Source organism: Monodelphis domestica, chromosome 4 (assembly GCF_027887165.1).
Source record: "Monodelphis domestica isolate mMonDom1 chromosome 4, mMonDom1.pri, whole genome shotgun sequence".
Classification (NCBI taxonomy): domain Eukaryota; kingdom Metazoa; phylum Chordata; class Mammalia; order Didelphimorphia; family Didelphidae; genus Monodelphis; species Monodelphis domestica.
Genome location: NC_077230.1, coordinates 242,464,735 through 242,480,249, shown reverse-complemented (window position 1 = coordinate 242,480,249; position 15,515 = coordinate 242,464,735). Strand labels below are relative to the sequence as shown.

General features: G+C 41.4%; 1 protein-coding gene across 3 annotated transcripts in view; it reads right to left on the bottom strand.

Moving 5' to 3' along the window:
- BTG4 (BTG anti-proliferation factor 4) overlaps window positions 1-15,515 on the bottom strand; it is a 107,658-nt gene that overhangs the window by 28,129 nt on the left and 64,014 nt on the right. The window lies entirely within an intron of this gene.

The window sequence follows — 15,515 nt, the reverse complement described above, 5'->3', positions numbered from 1 at the left end:
CAAATTCATCACTCTAATAGACCAAAAGGAGTAGATTCTTAAAGACTATAACATTTCTGGCTTCAGAGCCTTAAAAGATCCACCTTTGTGGAACCACCAAACAAAAACAAGAAAGTCTAGGGAGTGGAGACACATAATTCTTATCATCCATTTGTTCAGAACTCTTCCTGAAGAGGAAATTCAGTGTTCTACTTCAACTAGTCTCCATACTTGTGATATTCAGAAGCAAGAGAAACCTGGAGAAGAAAGCTCAGACAGGAGAAGGAACGTGGGGAAGTAATTTGCTTATAAATTTTTTTCTTCCCTTACTTGCAATCTACTTTCTAATACAATAACAATGGGTGAATGATATAATTTTGAGTATGTCTGTGTGTTTTTTCATGCAGAAATCAGTTCGAAAACTCATGGGAATGGATTCAGTGACCTCTTTCTAAGATTGGTTAGATTTGGAGCATGGGAATTCCATCTCCTCTCTTGACTCACCAACACTCTCAAGACCAACGAGCTATGACTGGCTGAAGACATTAATGTCACTTCCATTGCTAAGGGGCATAGAAATGGATGAAGATCACTATGGGAAAAGTGATTTGGAGGAGAGCACTTGGGCTTTCTTGTAAAGCCACTAGTGAAACACAAAAGGAAATGGTGTGTTTCCACAATCAACAGAGAAGCAAAGAGGGTCAGAGAACCAATGAGATGAGCCAGTAGGTCAGAGCCTCATTGTGAAGGAGCTGCAAACACCCTGGCAAAGGCCCAGAAGGGAGAGAAAGAGCAAGATCCTGAGAGGCAAATCTCTGAGGCAATGCTATCGGATAAGCCACACAGCACACACTAAAATGACCTGGCACAGACGCAAGAGTCCAGGACACAACTGACCACCACTAGTGGCTTCACCAGTCAGAAGATACTGATTATGCAAACATGGGATCATCAGATTTCAAGGTGGAAAATGACCTTAGACATCATGTACGGGTAACCCCTCATTTTACAAATGAAGGACCTGAGAATTCAGGGACTAGTCACACAGACACTAAGGAAGAGCCAGGAATCAAACACAAGCCTTCTTTTTGGTGAATGTAACTTACCAGCTGTTGTCTTGCAGAATTATTGTACAAAATGTACTAATGTACTATTGTACTATTGTACAAAATGTACTAATTGTACAAAATGTAATTCAGGCCACTCCTCTCCAATTCTAACCTCCTCTGTTAACATTCATGTGGGCTCCCTGATCCCTTCACTATTCTGCTGGCATCACATACTTTTGAAACTTTAATGGTTAGGGTCCTTGTCCCCACAGTGGGGCATTCTCTAGCCCGAGGGGCTGCAGGGTGGGGTTGGCTGCTGACTCCTTTCTCCTTACCTACTGCTTTCCCAGCCTCTAAATTGTTGGGAAGTTCAGGCCCCCAACCAAGGCCTCCTGTTGATTTGCATATAATCACACACAATGCCAAGCACAACAAAGCCACTGAATGCTGCCTTCTCAGCTGAGTTTACATTTTAATCTCTTTAATACAAAAGTTTTTGCTTTGCTTTTGACAAGTCCTTGGGCTCCTACTAATGATGCTAAACAAATAATCATCCTTTATCCCCAATCTGAAAAGCTTTGCGGGGCTCCCAAGTATTGTGCCCTGCACAGGCCCCTGGTTGTTGTGGTTTACTGGGCCAGGCCTGCACCTGCAGCTTGTTTGGGTGAGATCATTCCCACTCCCCAGCAGCACTCTTTAAAGAGAGCCTGAATTCAGTGGAAGGGAGAGTGCAGAGAAATACTTGACAAGCTATCAGAGGTATCTTGGGTCCAGGAGCTCAGAAGGACTAAAGACTGGTTCCATACTGCTTGCAATCCAGATTCTGAAATAAAACCAATCCAGGGAGAAGGATTTTTCAGATAAAGTCTGCTTTCTGGCCATGTCTCCTCTATCATCTACTTGAGATGCTGATTTTGTTGTATTTTGTTTATTTTGTTATTTGTTTTACATTGAAGTAACTGGGTTGGAATCTTGGCTTTGCTACTTATAACTGGGTGACCCTAGACAAATGTATTTAGCTTCCCTAAGACACAGTTTCCTCGTCTGTAAAAGGAGTGGAGTGGACTACACTTTTTAGATCCATACCTCATTGGTCTAAATCTATGATCATCTATTATAAAATGTCACCTATACTTGAAGAACCCTTGACCCTGGAAGCCTGTGCAACTAATATGGGTTGAATGCTAATCCTAAACCCACTTTGGATAATGAGAGCCACCACCCCATACTGCTCCTTTGGAACTCTCAGGGCAGATCATTGCCAGACCATAACTAAGCCTGCATTCTGAGGCAGGACAGGGTGGTGGAAGATCCAAAATGTTTCAAAAGGAGGGAATGAATGCTAAAAAGAGTTTAGGTACCCAGCTGGATATACAAATACAAAAACAAAGTTAATCCTTGCCTCAAAATGTTTTTCATTCTAATAGAGAAAAGAACACATGAAGAAGAGTGGTAGCCAGTGAGGGCACTTTGGTCTGAAAAGTTTCAGGTGTGGTAAGTGGGGCTGTAGGACAGCAGATTGACAACTGCTTTCCATTCTAATATATCCCCTTTCTCCAGTCTCTCTAGTTGTCATTACCTCTATTCATTCCATGAAAACTATAAAGCATAATTTCTTTTTTTTATTTAGAATATTTTCCATGGTTACATGATTCATGATTCCTTCCCCACTCTTCCTCCCCCCTCCCAAATCCAACAAGCAGTTCCACTGGGTTATATATGTATCACTGTTCAAAACCTATTTCCGTGTTATTCATATCTACAGTAGCACGATCCTTTAACATCAAAACTCCAATCATATCCCTATCACATTACATGAGCTATCACATATTTTTCTAATGCATTTCTATTTCCACAGTTCTTTCTCTGGATGTGGATAGTGTTCTTTTTCACAAGTTCCTCTGAATTGTCCTGGATCATTGCATTGCTGCTAGTAGAGAAGTCCATTACATTAGATTGTGACACAGTGTACCAGTCTCTGTGTACAATGTTCTCCTGGTTCTGCTCCTCTCACTCTGCAGCAATTCCTGGAGGTCATTCCAGTTCACATGGAATTCCTCCAGTTCATTCTTCCTTTGAGCACAATAGTATTCCATGACCACCAAATACCACAATTTGTTTGGCCATTCCCCATAAAGCATAGTTTCTAAAGAAGTATCTTGGAATAGTGGACAGAGTGCAAGATAGCAAGTCAAAAGAACCTGGGTTTGAATCCCATCTCTAACATGTAGCCGTATGACCCTAGGCAGCCCAATTGTTGAATTGTTTCAGTTGTATCTGTTTTTTTTTTTTTTTGTGATCCCATTTGGGTTTCTTGGCAGTGATACTAGACTGGTTTGCCATTTTCTTCTCTAGTTCATTTTACAGATGAGTAAACTGAGGTAAATAGGGTTAAGTGACTTGACCAGGGTCACACCACTAGTAAGTATCTAAGGCAGAACTTGAACTCATGAAGAAGAGTCTTTTTGGTTCCAAGCCTAATGCTCTATTCACTGTGCCACTTAACTCCCCAGCAAGTCAATACTAAGTTGTTGTGAAGCTCATATAAAACAATATGCATAAAGTGCTTTGTTAGCTATTGATATTACCAGTCACAGACTTTCCCCCATAGATATGGAACACTGAGCTACTCTGATACATGACCACTGAAATAGAACAAACCCCTCCAGTTATCCAGAAATCCCATTCCCTATTCTAATTCAGCAAACTCTCCCCTTTCAAATGCTCCCTACTTAGGACCTCTTTATCATCCAACAAGAGCTCAAGAACTTGTTTCCTCCCCACATAGCCTAACCCACTTGTCACCCTCTCAGTTCATTCCCTCTTTCTCCCTCTCCCCACCTCCAACCAGTCCCCCTCACCATCTGTGGATCTTTCTGTAGGTCAATATTTGATCATTTCTGTCATGCCTCACCTGAGTCAGCCTTTGCTCCTGGCCCCAAGGAATAAAAAGCTAAAAAAATCCTGGATATAGAACATCACAGAAGCAAAGATGCTGTCAAAGAAAATTACAATTTACTGCCTCCCAATAAAGATCCCAGAGTCCCATTCCAATAATAAAATTGAAAGTTACCCTTGTTCCATTCACTAAATCAAAGAGTCAGGGTTGGAAATGAGACATATAGCCCAGAGGGGACTCTAGTGCAAGCATGGCACCGTACCTTCAGTTTTCTGCACCTTTCCATGCAATAAGAGATTTTAGATGAAATTCCAACTACCAGGGTCCTGTGGCCCAGGGGTCAGTAGCCTAATCTTGTGGATGAAACATCATAATTAACAGTCCATATACTATATGCCAGCCCCTTTCCCTATTCCTATTGTGTAGACTTCCCAGTCTGTATTACAGAGAGGTGAGGATGACTATGACCTGGCCTAGCTCCTTCCTCCCTTGGCTGCTGGAACGACCTTTTCTTGCCCTGGGCTGCATGCCAGCCCTGGATCTGCTCTTGTCAGGTTTTTGTTCATAGATGGAAGATAAGGAGACCTGGGTAGAGGTCACATTGCAGATGAAGAGATGTTGCCACAAGATATGAAGTTTTAGCACCCAAAATCTAAGGTCAAGTATTAACCCTGAGCAGAATGATTTCAGACAAGTCCCTGGGGTATAAGAGAAGGAAGGTGAAACACGTCTCCCTGTCACCTATCCTGAGCTATTTGGGAGTAAAACAGTAAATCCCTGGGATAGGATGGAATTCTTGTGGGGATGCAGAAGACAGAAGAACATTCCTAAAGACTTCAAAACTTATTTTGATCCCTGTGTGTCCCAAATGGACTGTTTCAGGCTGGGTGTCTGGAATAAGGTCTGCATGTTCAGACAGACATGAGCAAACTTATCTGCCCCAAACTAGTTGTACTTTCCTTGGCTAAAAAGGGGGACTGCTGGCTGGTTATCCAACAAGCCACTACCATGCTTAATCTTCTTCTATCTCAGATTGATCATGTAATCTCTGATGGCCAGAAATATATGCATTCCCAGGGTCCTGGGGAGCTGAAAGCAATGGTAGGAGAAAGGTATCAATTTCTTCCCAACTTCAGAATGAATTGAGAAGTCTAAATTGATGGAAAGAGACAAGAAAAAAAATAATATAGTGAGAAAAGCACTGGACTGGGAGTCAGGAGATTGGTCAAGAAACCAGAGTTCCAGCCCTGATTTTTTTTTTTTGATTGGCTAATAGCTATGTAAACTTGAGCAAATCACTCCCTCTTTGTCACCTCCTTTTCCTCCCCTGATAAAATGGGAAGGTTGGACTAAGTTTCTAAGGTCCCTTCCAGCTTTAACATTCTAGGATTCTGTAACAAACCTGAAAACCAGCAGTAATTATTGATCTATTTAGAAAGTGGAAGAGAAGACACAATAAGGATGGTCATGGAAGGGCCTGGAGAGATCCAACAAGGCAAAGAAATGAAGCCATTAAAGAATACAAGTTGTCATAGATTTAAAGTCTAGTCCCAAGCTTACCATGTAAACACATGTTCTAACTGCCTTATGCACGTAGCCACCATATATGTTGCTGAGGAAAGGTAGTGAAAAGAGAACTAATCAGAAAGCCAGAGGAAAAACGGGTGCCAATTGTGTCTCAACAAAGAGGCAACCTTAGAAAGAGACTATCTTTCTACTTTCTACTTATTGTTCTACTACCTCAGAGTGGGCAGCTTTTCCTGATTCAATTAATAATCTTTAGCACAGACCCCATTCCCCACCTGCTATAGCAGAAGGACCATGCAGAAGTCACACAGGCCCTTTAGCAACAGAACAGAACACTGTGGCCCTCCCCATATAGTCAAAGCTCAAATGTCCAGGTCAATGGGAAATACTTCAAGAAAAGAGCTGTCTGAAGAATAAAATAATAACAAAACCCACAAGCATGGCATCAAAGAGCCAAGCTTTAAAGTAGAAAAATGATGAAAGTAACTAAGAAAGCAAAATCAAGAAGAACCAGAACTGAGAGGACATCTCTGAATCTGACCAGAAGTCAGTTAGTGGATACACTTTCAGTGGGGGTGGTAAATTCAAAGGCCAAAGTACATAGAGTGTCAAGGAAGAAATAAAAGATAAGGAAATGGAAGCAATGGGTCTAATAAGCTACTGATCCAGGATAGATATCTGGAGTTATTTAGTCTAGCACAAGCAGAAACACTTGCTAGTCATGCTTTCCTTGGCTACAAATTGGCACTGCTAATTGACCAACAAACCACTGCCATGCTTCATCTTCTGGGTGAGGGTACAGTCTACAATGTCCAGAAATATGTACATTCTCACATTCCTGGGGAGCTAAGAGTAAGGGTGAAGGAAGAGAATATTAAAGAATTGTTCTTGGTCTCATACTATGCAACATTTTAACCAACAATTCATAAATGGAAATTGTCAAAATTTTTATTGACAAAGTTGGGGGTGATAAACAAAACAATATTGTTTGATGGGACCAGGATCCAAAAAGATCTCAAAAGACTAAAACAAAGAAGTAAATCTACTAAGATGGAAGTTAGTAAGGTGAGGATAGCATAGCAGATGGTATGCTTGATTTAGAGCTAAACTTGGATTCAAATTCCATCTCTAGCATCTAATAGCCTAAATTGAAAGATAGGTCTTCATCAAGCCATGAATCTACTCCTGAAATGTGGTGCGTAGTTAAATGAAATGTATTATAGTCATGGGTCTGACACTTAGCAGTTGTCTTGAGCATGCCTCAACCATTCGGAGCCTCAGTTTCTTCATCTGTAAAATAGAAAAATAATGTTTACAATTCCTCCTTTAGAAAGTTGTTTTAAGTTCAGCATTTTGTGAACTACAAATCACTGTGGTTTGTGAGCCATCAGTATCTGCTTTTACCTCAGCCAGGAGAAAGGAAGGAAGAAGGAAGGAAGGAAGGAAAGAAGGAAGGAAGGAAGGAAGGAAGGAAGGAAGGAAGGAAGGAAGGAAGGAAGGAAGGAAGGAAGGAAGGAAGGAAGGAAGGAAGGAAGGAAGGAACAGAGGGAGGGAGGGAGGGAGAAGCAAGTAGAAGAGGAAAGGAGAGGGAAGAGTGGAAAAGGGTTTGGATCCAAGGCTGAGGACAAAGTTTAATTGTAAGAATAAAAGAATAAGCATTAAGCACTTTGGTTATTATGTTAATAGTTACCCCCTACAGAGATACTTTCCCCACTCCCTGGATGGAAAGTGGCAGCCAGGTTGAGTTTTAAGTATTTGGGGCCATTGACTATTACTAGAAGGCAGTGCTCAGGACTTAAAAGAGCTCAGGACACTAACAACATGCATGGGTCAGAAAGAATAAAATTGATGAGATGAGCCCAGATCAGGTCTGGGAGGAGGAGAGAGAGTTGAGCAGAGTTTCTAAAACCATTAACTGCAAACTCTAATACTATCTATTTTTTTCATGTATGAAAGCACACTATACATACACATAGGGAGCCTGGGACCTCATGCCTTGATCCTAGAAGCTCATTGTCTCCTTCTTTTCTGTAAGTTTCTTCCTCTCACTGACCTTTCTTTGTGAGACCACAGTGCCATCTAGTGATACATTAGGGAAGGTCTATTCATCTGAAAGAACCTGAGAAAAGGAGCTTACTAGGGAGCTTACTAAAGAGCTTGCCCATCCTGAACTCACCTCACATCCAGCAAGGATGAGATTGGGGAAGGCAGGGAGCAGGGGAGAAAGAGGAAGAGTGATGTGAGTGATGTGAGTGGAAGGATATAAGTGCATGGGGTAGGAGTGGGGGGAGTAGTTTAGGGACTCAAGGGGCAGGTGGAGAGATGAGCAGGAACTGGAGCCCAAAGCAAGCTCTCTATATCTGTGGTTCTGCTTCCTGACACTGATTTCTTCCCCTTCCTTAACTTCTCTCTCTCCTCAACCAGATTTATTTCCTTTTGGTCCCATAGAATACTCAACAGTATCAACCTTCCTCAGACATGCTTTTCCCCTTTCGTAGTTTTTTTCCCCCTGCTGATTTCTCCATTTGGACACTCTTCTGCCCCTCAAATACAACAGTCATAAAATTGAACTCATCTTCTCCCACCAAAAAACAAACACTAACAACAATAACAATAAACATTCTGCCCTTCCCCTAACTTCTCTATTTCTCTTCATGAAACCACCATTTTTTCCAGTCACACAGTCATAATCACAGACCCATTCTATAATAAAATGCATTTATTAAATGCCTCCTTTATACAGAACACAATGCTATGTAGTTGCTGGGGGAGTCACAAAGTTTAGACAAGATATAGTATCCCTCTATCCATTATTAGATCATGTTGCTTGTGTAGCAGAAACACTCTAAGCCCCAGGTTCAAGAGATTTAGATTCTATTCAAAGTTGAAATATTATAATGATCATAATCATAGAATTTAGTGCTAGACAAGGGAACAATCTCCCCTCCTTTCCACCACCCACTACTGACCAACAAACTAATGACCAATGAATGAATCAGTCTCCAGGCAGTTTAACTTAAGAGCTCTAGTCCCATTCTCCTCCTACCTTCCCACCCATTAGCTGTCAGATAGTGTAATTCAGTAAATCCTTCCTTTCCTCCTTCCTTGCCTGTCAGCCCTCCTTAATAGTTCCCTTCACATCTACTGAAGACCCAGAAAAGAAGTTCTCACTATCAAAGTCCTTGGCATCATCAAGTGGCTCAACATCAGAAATGTCTATGATTGTATTAATGAAAACAAAACTAAAGAGGATGAAAAAACTATCTGCCTTGTCTTGTACCTTGAAGACCACTGGATCTTTCCTTCTGACTCATACATGAAATTTCCTATTCCTGTTGTCTCCCCTTTGAAAAAGTCACTTCCTTGAGAGCACTGTCTTACTATTTATTAAAATCCCCAATGCTTGGTATAGTATGTGTTTCATTATTAGTAACTGCATTTTCATTCATTTATCCATACATCCATCTATCCATTTATTCATTCCAAATTAGTTGAGGCCCAAAAAGAAAGTCTGCTTTTGAGTTGCAATATCTAATATTCTAGCTCTGAGTTCTCAGCTATAATGTTACTACTCCAGAAACTTAAGCATAAAGTTCTTTTCAGTACAAAATTATCAAAGACCAGAATGCTTTAGTATCTTCTCAGGTCCATCCTTCTATCTTCTGCACTAGTTAGTTGCCTCAAATAGAAAGGTTAGGAGGGAAGTATATCTAGCCACAATGTGACTGGCTAACCCACATAAAAAACATAGACAAATGGCAGAAACATAACACCTGTAAAGCTCAGCACTAAGGGGAGAAATCAGCCAACTCTGATAGTCAGACACTGATTAGTGATTATTTCAGACAACCCTCTGTTGAACCATGCATGTGATTGGTGGATATTGGTGCTTGTTAAACTGCTTTTTAATAGTGGATATAGTTAAGTATGTCACAGCATCACAGCATGTTACATACAGATGAGAAAGATTGTGCCTTTTTTGTAATCATGCAGTTAGGTGTCAAAGACGAGATCCAAGCCCCAGGTGTTTTAAATCAGTTAATCAATTAATTGATCTCAACAAGCACCCATTAAGTGCCAGGCATTGTGCTATGTACTTAGGATGCAAAGAAAAATATTGAAAACAGTTTCCATCCTCATGAAGATCTTAGTTTAGCCAAGGTCACAAGATATAGATATATATAAGCACATATGAATATATGCAAAACAGATAAAAAGTAAATTTGAGGAGAAAACACTAGCAGCTGAGGGGATTAGGAAAAGCCTCATGTAGAAGGTAGTACTTGAGCTGAGCCTTGAAGTAAACTACAGTTTCTAAGAAATGGAAGTTAAGAGGGAATACATTCCAGTCATAGGGGCAGCTATGTAAACATATGGAGGTGGGCAATGGTATGCTACGTTTGTATGAGGGACAGAAAGATCAGATTGGCTGCTTCACAGAGTGTGTATGTAGAGAATGGAATATGTAAAGTGACTGGAAGAATGGTGATATTTTTCAACAGAAAAAGAAAGTTCAAGAGTGGTTTAGGTTTGGAATTCAGTTTTGGACATATCTGAGTTTGAAATATCTTTTGTACAACCAGTTTGAAATGTCTAGTAGGCAGTTGTGATGTAAGATTGCAGCTCAGGAGAAAGTCAAAGGTTGGAAGTTTAGATGTGAGAATCAGCAGCATAGAGATAATAAAACCATGGGAATTGATGAGCTAACTAAGAGAGAGAGGATATATAGAGAAGAGGTCCTAGGTGGGAGATATGGGGATTTATACACAATTGGGGGGAGTATTTTGGAAGATATTCTAATAAAGGAGAATGATATTGAATGGTCAGACAAGGAGAACCAAGAGATGTCCAACTCTGTCATTTGACCCAGTTGCTATAACTCTTCTGTTTAAAAATTCTACTGAATAAGATTCAGATTCCTCTGCTAGTATTCAAAGTCCCTCTAAAACCTGATAGTACCAGGTATCTTCCTCCTGGCCATCCCCAACCTTCCAGCCTTATCTCAAACTTCTCTCCTACTCAAACTCTGTTCCAGCCTGCTTCAATAACTTTCTCCCCAGGCCTATATCTTAGGTTGTTTTCTATGTCTACCATATCCTCCCTTCTCCTTTTCATATGTTGAATTCTTAACTGTCCTTTAAGGGTTAACCACATTCAAGTATCATCTCCAAGAAGTCTTCCTTGACTTCTTGCTCATACCATTTTGTGTTTTGTAACAGTCTAATGCTTTTAGGAACTACATATATATATATATACAGAGACAGAGAGAGAGAGAGGTATTTTAAACACCCTTCAAACAGAAGTTGAATGTAAAACAACAAAGATAACCCTTAAAACAACATAATTTTGTTGGCTCTGATATTATAGAAAGTATTCTCTCATAATTCAAAATAAATATTTTGAAAATAATACTGTATGTTTTAGTTTTTTGGATTTTTGCCTCATTCTCTCCTTACCCTCTGTGCACTCACTCCTATTGGGCTACTGGGCCAAGAGGCAGGTGATGTGAAAAAATGTCATCAGGCACAATAGAGAGGAGGAAGGGAGGGAAGGGAGCAGTTCTGCTCAAGCCCCTCTGCCTTTCTAGTAATGAACTCTGGCAGGGAGTTGGGGGGAGGACAGTACACATGCCCACAAAGAGAGTTATGCATGCCATCTTTGCCACATGTGCCATAGGTTCACCATCATAGTGCTAGGCACAAAGTAGACCCTTGATCAATGCTTGTTTCTTTCCCCCTTCCCCACTCCAGGAAAACCTCTCCTCTTTATTCTTATCTATTCTATTTCCTAATTACTCAAGATTTCATGAATAGTTAGAATACAATTGAAATAATATATGATAAAACTGAAGGTTTTTTTAGCTCTCATTTGCCTAATCACAAAACAAATCACTTATTCACCCAGCCCAATCCCCTTCATTCAGGCCCATTCCTCCAAGCACAGACAAAGTTCCTTGGAGAGTAGTATAAAGTCAGTAAGAGTGTGGGAGTCCCATATGAGCCTCACCACAAAATACAGAGCATCTACACTACTGCCTAGGGGCCACTTCACCTCCTCACAGGAAACTAAGTCACTGCTGCCTACACTCAAAGACAATTCTACTCTACTATCTCTTTCTTCTCTTAGTCACTGATCTATCTTCCCCAGATCACTGCCTGTTCCTTGCTGGTCTTTCTGTATTTACTTTAAACACCTGAATTTGGCTTATGCTCAAAATAATGCTAAGCCTACCTTATCAAAGCAAAAGTAAGTGGCTGGGGTTCAAATCTGGCCCCTGACACTTTCTAGCTGTATGATCCTGGGCAGCTACTTTTGCCTGGCCCTTACCATTCTTCTGTCTTGAAATAAATACATAGTAATAATTCTAAGATGAAAGATATAGTTGCTGGGGGGGGGGGGAAGGTTTAAGTGACTAGACAGGCCAGGTGCTGTTCTAATTATCATTTTCATTTCTCTCCCTCCTCACTTTCAAAAAATTTCTGCATTCCACTCTGACAGCTTATCTTCCTTTTGATCACAGGACAGGCAAATGAAATAAATATCAGTCTATGTCAGAGACACTAGTAGAGTTATTTCTTGTGAAATTGAGGTAATAGCACTTAACAATATCTTCCTCTGTGAACTGACATGCAAAATGTGCTTTTCAACACTTAAAGTACTATAAAAATGTAAGTTATTATTAGGAACGAAATTATTCTTGCATGGTTTGGAGATGGATTTGAGGGGGGGGAAGAAAGGAGGCAAAACCTATAAAAGGGGCTACTGAAATATTTTAGGGAGGTTTAAGGAAGCGTCTTGCCGCTGCACGTGAACGCCGACGCCAGGCCACAACTGCACCTCCCATAACAACTGGCGTCCCATGCCCCATGTGCCACAAACTCTGAGCCTCAGTCTTTGGACTTCAAAGTCATATGAGGGTACCCCATAGATGAAAACGCACAAAGACAATTGTCATTCTCGGTCACCGAGAGACTACCACTAGTACTAGGAATAGTCACTGCGGGAGAAATGAGTTCAGGAGTCAATATAGGGAGAAAAGAAAAATTATCAGGCAGTATCTAAGGCCCAGAAAGCTTTAACAACTTGCTCATGGTCACAGAGGTAGTAAGAGGCAGTGCAATAGAGAATGCAGCCTCAAAGAAGACTTTTATAGGTCAGAGATGACCTCAGAAGCAGGAAACAATAGCAGGGAGATGTTTCAGCCAGGAGATAGCCCCAGAAGTATAAGCTGTCCAAGATCTGAGTGTTTCCTCTTCCACCTGTGTTGAGGGAAATCTGTGTGCAAATGTGCTCCTGAGCCAAAAGAGGAAGAATCAGCATGAGTCATTTTCCTTATTGAATTGTATCTTGTATTTTACTATCCTGTTTCATTAAATAAATTTGCTTTGCGCTGGTGTTCCCTTCCTTTGGTCTGGAAGCACTGAGAAAGCTTGTGAATTTGACCCAAAGCATACCTTAGATCTGGGTGTAGCTTCCTGCATCTCCATTGGAGGGGATGTGACATAGCATCACATGATTTTATGAAACTAGTTTGTACTCACCAAAGGTCACACATCCCTCTCTTTCATATTCCTTTGCACAGGCTACATTTCTTTTGCTTTTATATTCTTACATGACTCTATTGAGAGCTCTTCACAGAGTGCTCAAAATGCATGCCTAAGAAGACAGGTGTCTGACATCTTTCTTACCATAGCTGACCCCTAGAACCATCCCTGGCAGAGCCAATTACACTATCAGGTTATACTGGCACTTTGAAGGAAAGGGTGTGGAGAATGGAGGAAGGACACAAATGATATAAGCCCCCAGGTGTGCCAGAGCCAAAGATACACAAATGACCTGGCTCTCTGCTTTCAATCCCATGAAATATTCAATAAGAGTTTCCAGGAGCTTCTATGTAAGCATATCCTAGCATACCCAGAACACCTGTCTCTGTCTGGCTGCAGATCTCCATGACAAGCTGTATTTGTGCTTCTCTATCTGTTTCTCTATCTTTCACTTTATCGCACCTCTCCATGACTAATTCTGCTTCTCCATCTAGGTGCCAGTGAAATTCTCTTCCTTCCTATTACTCCATCTCAGTCAATCTTTGCCCTTATGTCTTTCACTATTTCTGCTTCTATCCTCACTAACCAGAGGGAGAGGATGTTCTCCCTTGCTGGCATCCTGAAGAGATGGCTCCCCTGGGTGTTCTGTGCTGCTCTTATCACTGCCTGCCAGAGTAAGGAACTTCAGCTACCTCCCAAGAATCCCCAGGACTGCGGAAAAGAAATTCCCTGCGAAAGAGAAAAGGATCTGAGCCAGCAGAGCTGCCCAGAGGGTACAGTGTCAGACCGGGGCTGGGGCCCAGGACCTACATCTGTCCCAAGGGTATTGGTAGGACTAAGGGGGAGGAAAATATAGAAAAGTCTACAGAGGAAATCCCAAGTTCTCAACTAGTTCGGACAGACAAGGCTCCAGGCTGATTGTTAAAAGCTCTTTAATGTGGGCAAGGGTGATCCTCATTCTTCATTTAGGGGCTAGGTTCTTGTGTTAGGACTATTCCAAGCCTTGGGAAGAGCCCTGAACTCCAGATGGGTCCTTTCACCAGATACAGAAAACCAGAAGAAAATGCCTAGGTTTGCTTACTATTAAGGGTGACTTACAAACCTGTCATTTACAGGTTTTCACTGCTCAGGTCTCCCACCTGCCTCTTGCCCTCCTGGAACCTTTCTTTCCTTTGAGGGTTCCCAGAATTCTGCTACATGCCACAAATGCCCACGGGAATTCTTCAACCACTGGCCTGGCCAAGATGCCTGTTTCCCCTGTGGCTCTGAGGCCACACAACCTAAGGAGGGACAGGACACATGTATCTGCCGGGGGTTTGGTCGAGTGTTCCAGGTAAGGAGGAAGACAGTGGGTATCACTGTGTGTGATAACCCACACATGGTTTGAGGTGGCTTTGTGCCTGCCTCTAACACTCATTAAGAAGCTTTTAGTATTAATTCTAGTTTTTTCAGTAGTTTTAGTTCTTTCACACCTTTTAGTATGCATAAAGTATTTTCCTGCCTTCCTCTTTCATTTCCCTGCCTCTCAACATCCTTTACCCCCAAACCCAAAGTAGCAGATGAGCAAGAAGGGGTCTATATTGTTTAGAGGTAAGGAAGAGGTAGCTAGCATCTATTCCTGTCCCTCTGTGTTTTTACTTCAAGACCTGTTCTATTGGAATTTGACACAGCCATGGCTCTAGTTTGTTATGTTTCTAATTGAAGTGAAAGAAATGGAGACTTCAAGTTTGTCCCCCACAAATAACCTGACCTAAGCCCTTCTAGGTCAGAGACTTTTTTCTATAGACAAATAATATGCTGATGAAACTCACTGAAAACTTCCAAGTCTGTTTGTCATGAAAGGGATATAGACATATAGATATATAGATATCCATAATTGGACTCCCATACAATATGAACCAACATCATTGATCCCCTTCTCTTACTTCTCTCTAGTCCTATAATCAATCCCCAAACCCCAACTTACCCTAGTCTTCTTCACCCTACCCCTACCCCAGATCTGAACCTATCTCTGAAAAGTCGGAGCTACAGAGTAGATAAGAAGGCTGAGGGGGGAAGAGAAATTTCATTAATTAATTTATTTAGCAAACTCTTATTCAATGCCTCCTATGTGTCAGGCACTAGGTCGTGCACTGTAGATTTAAAAAGAACCAGTCTTGCTTACAAGGATCTTACACTCTACTATGGAGAAATAGCATATACACAGATCCATAAATACAAAGTACATTCAAAGAAAAACAAAGTCATTTCTTGGGAGGGGAGCAGGTGTTAACACTGGGCAGATCAGGAAAGACCTCATGTAGGAGGAAGTATCTGGGATGAGCCTTAAAGGAAGACTGTACATTGTCCACCATCTAATCAGAAACATGTCCTTCCTCCACAGCCTAGTGATGGTCACTGCCCCTGCCGCCCTAGTTATCAAGAAGTAGGAGAGCCCCATGGCTGTATCCAGCAGCAATATGAAATCTGTGGGGATAGGACTGCTCGGAACCAGGAGGGGGAGTGTCTGACCAAGAA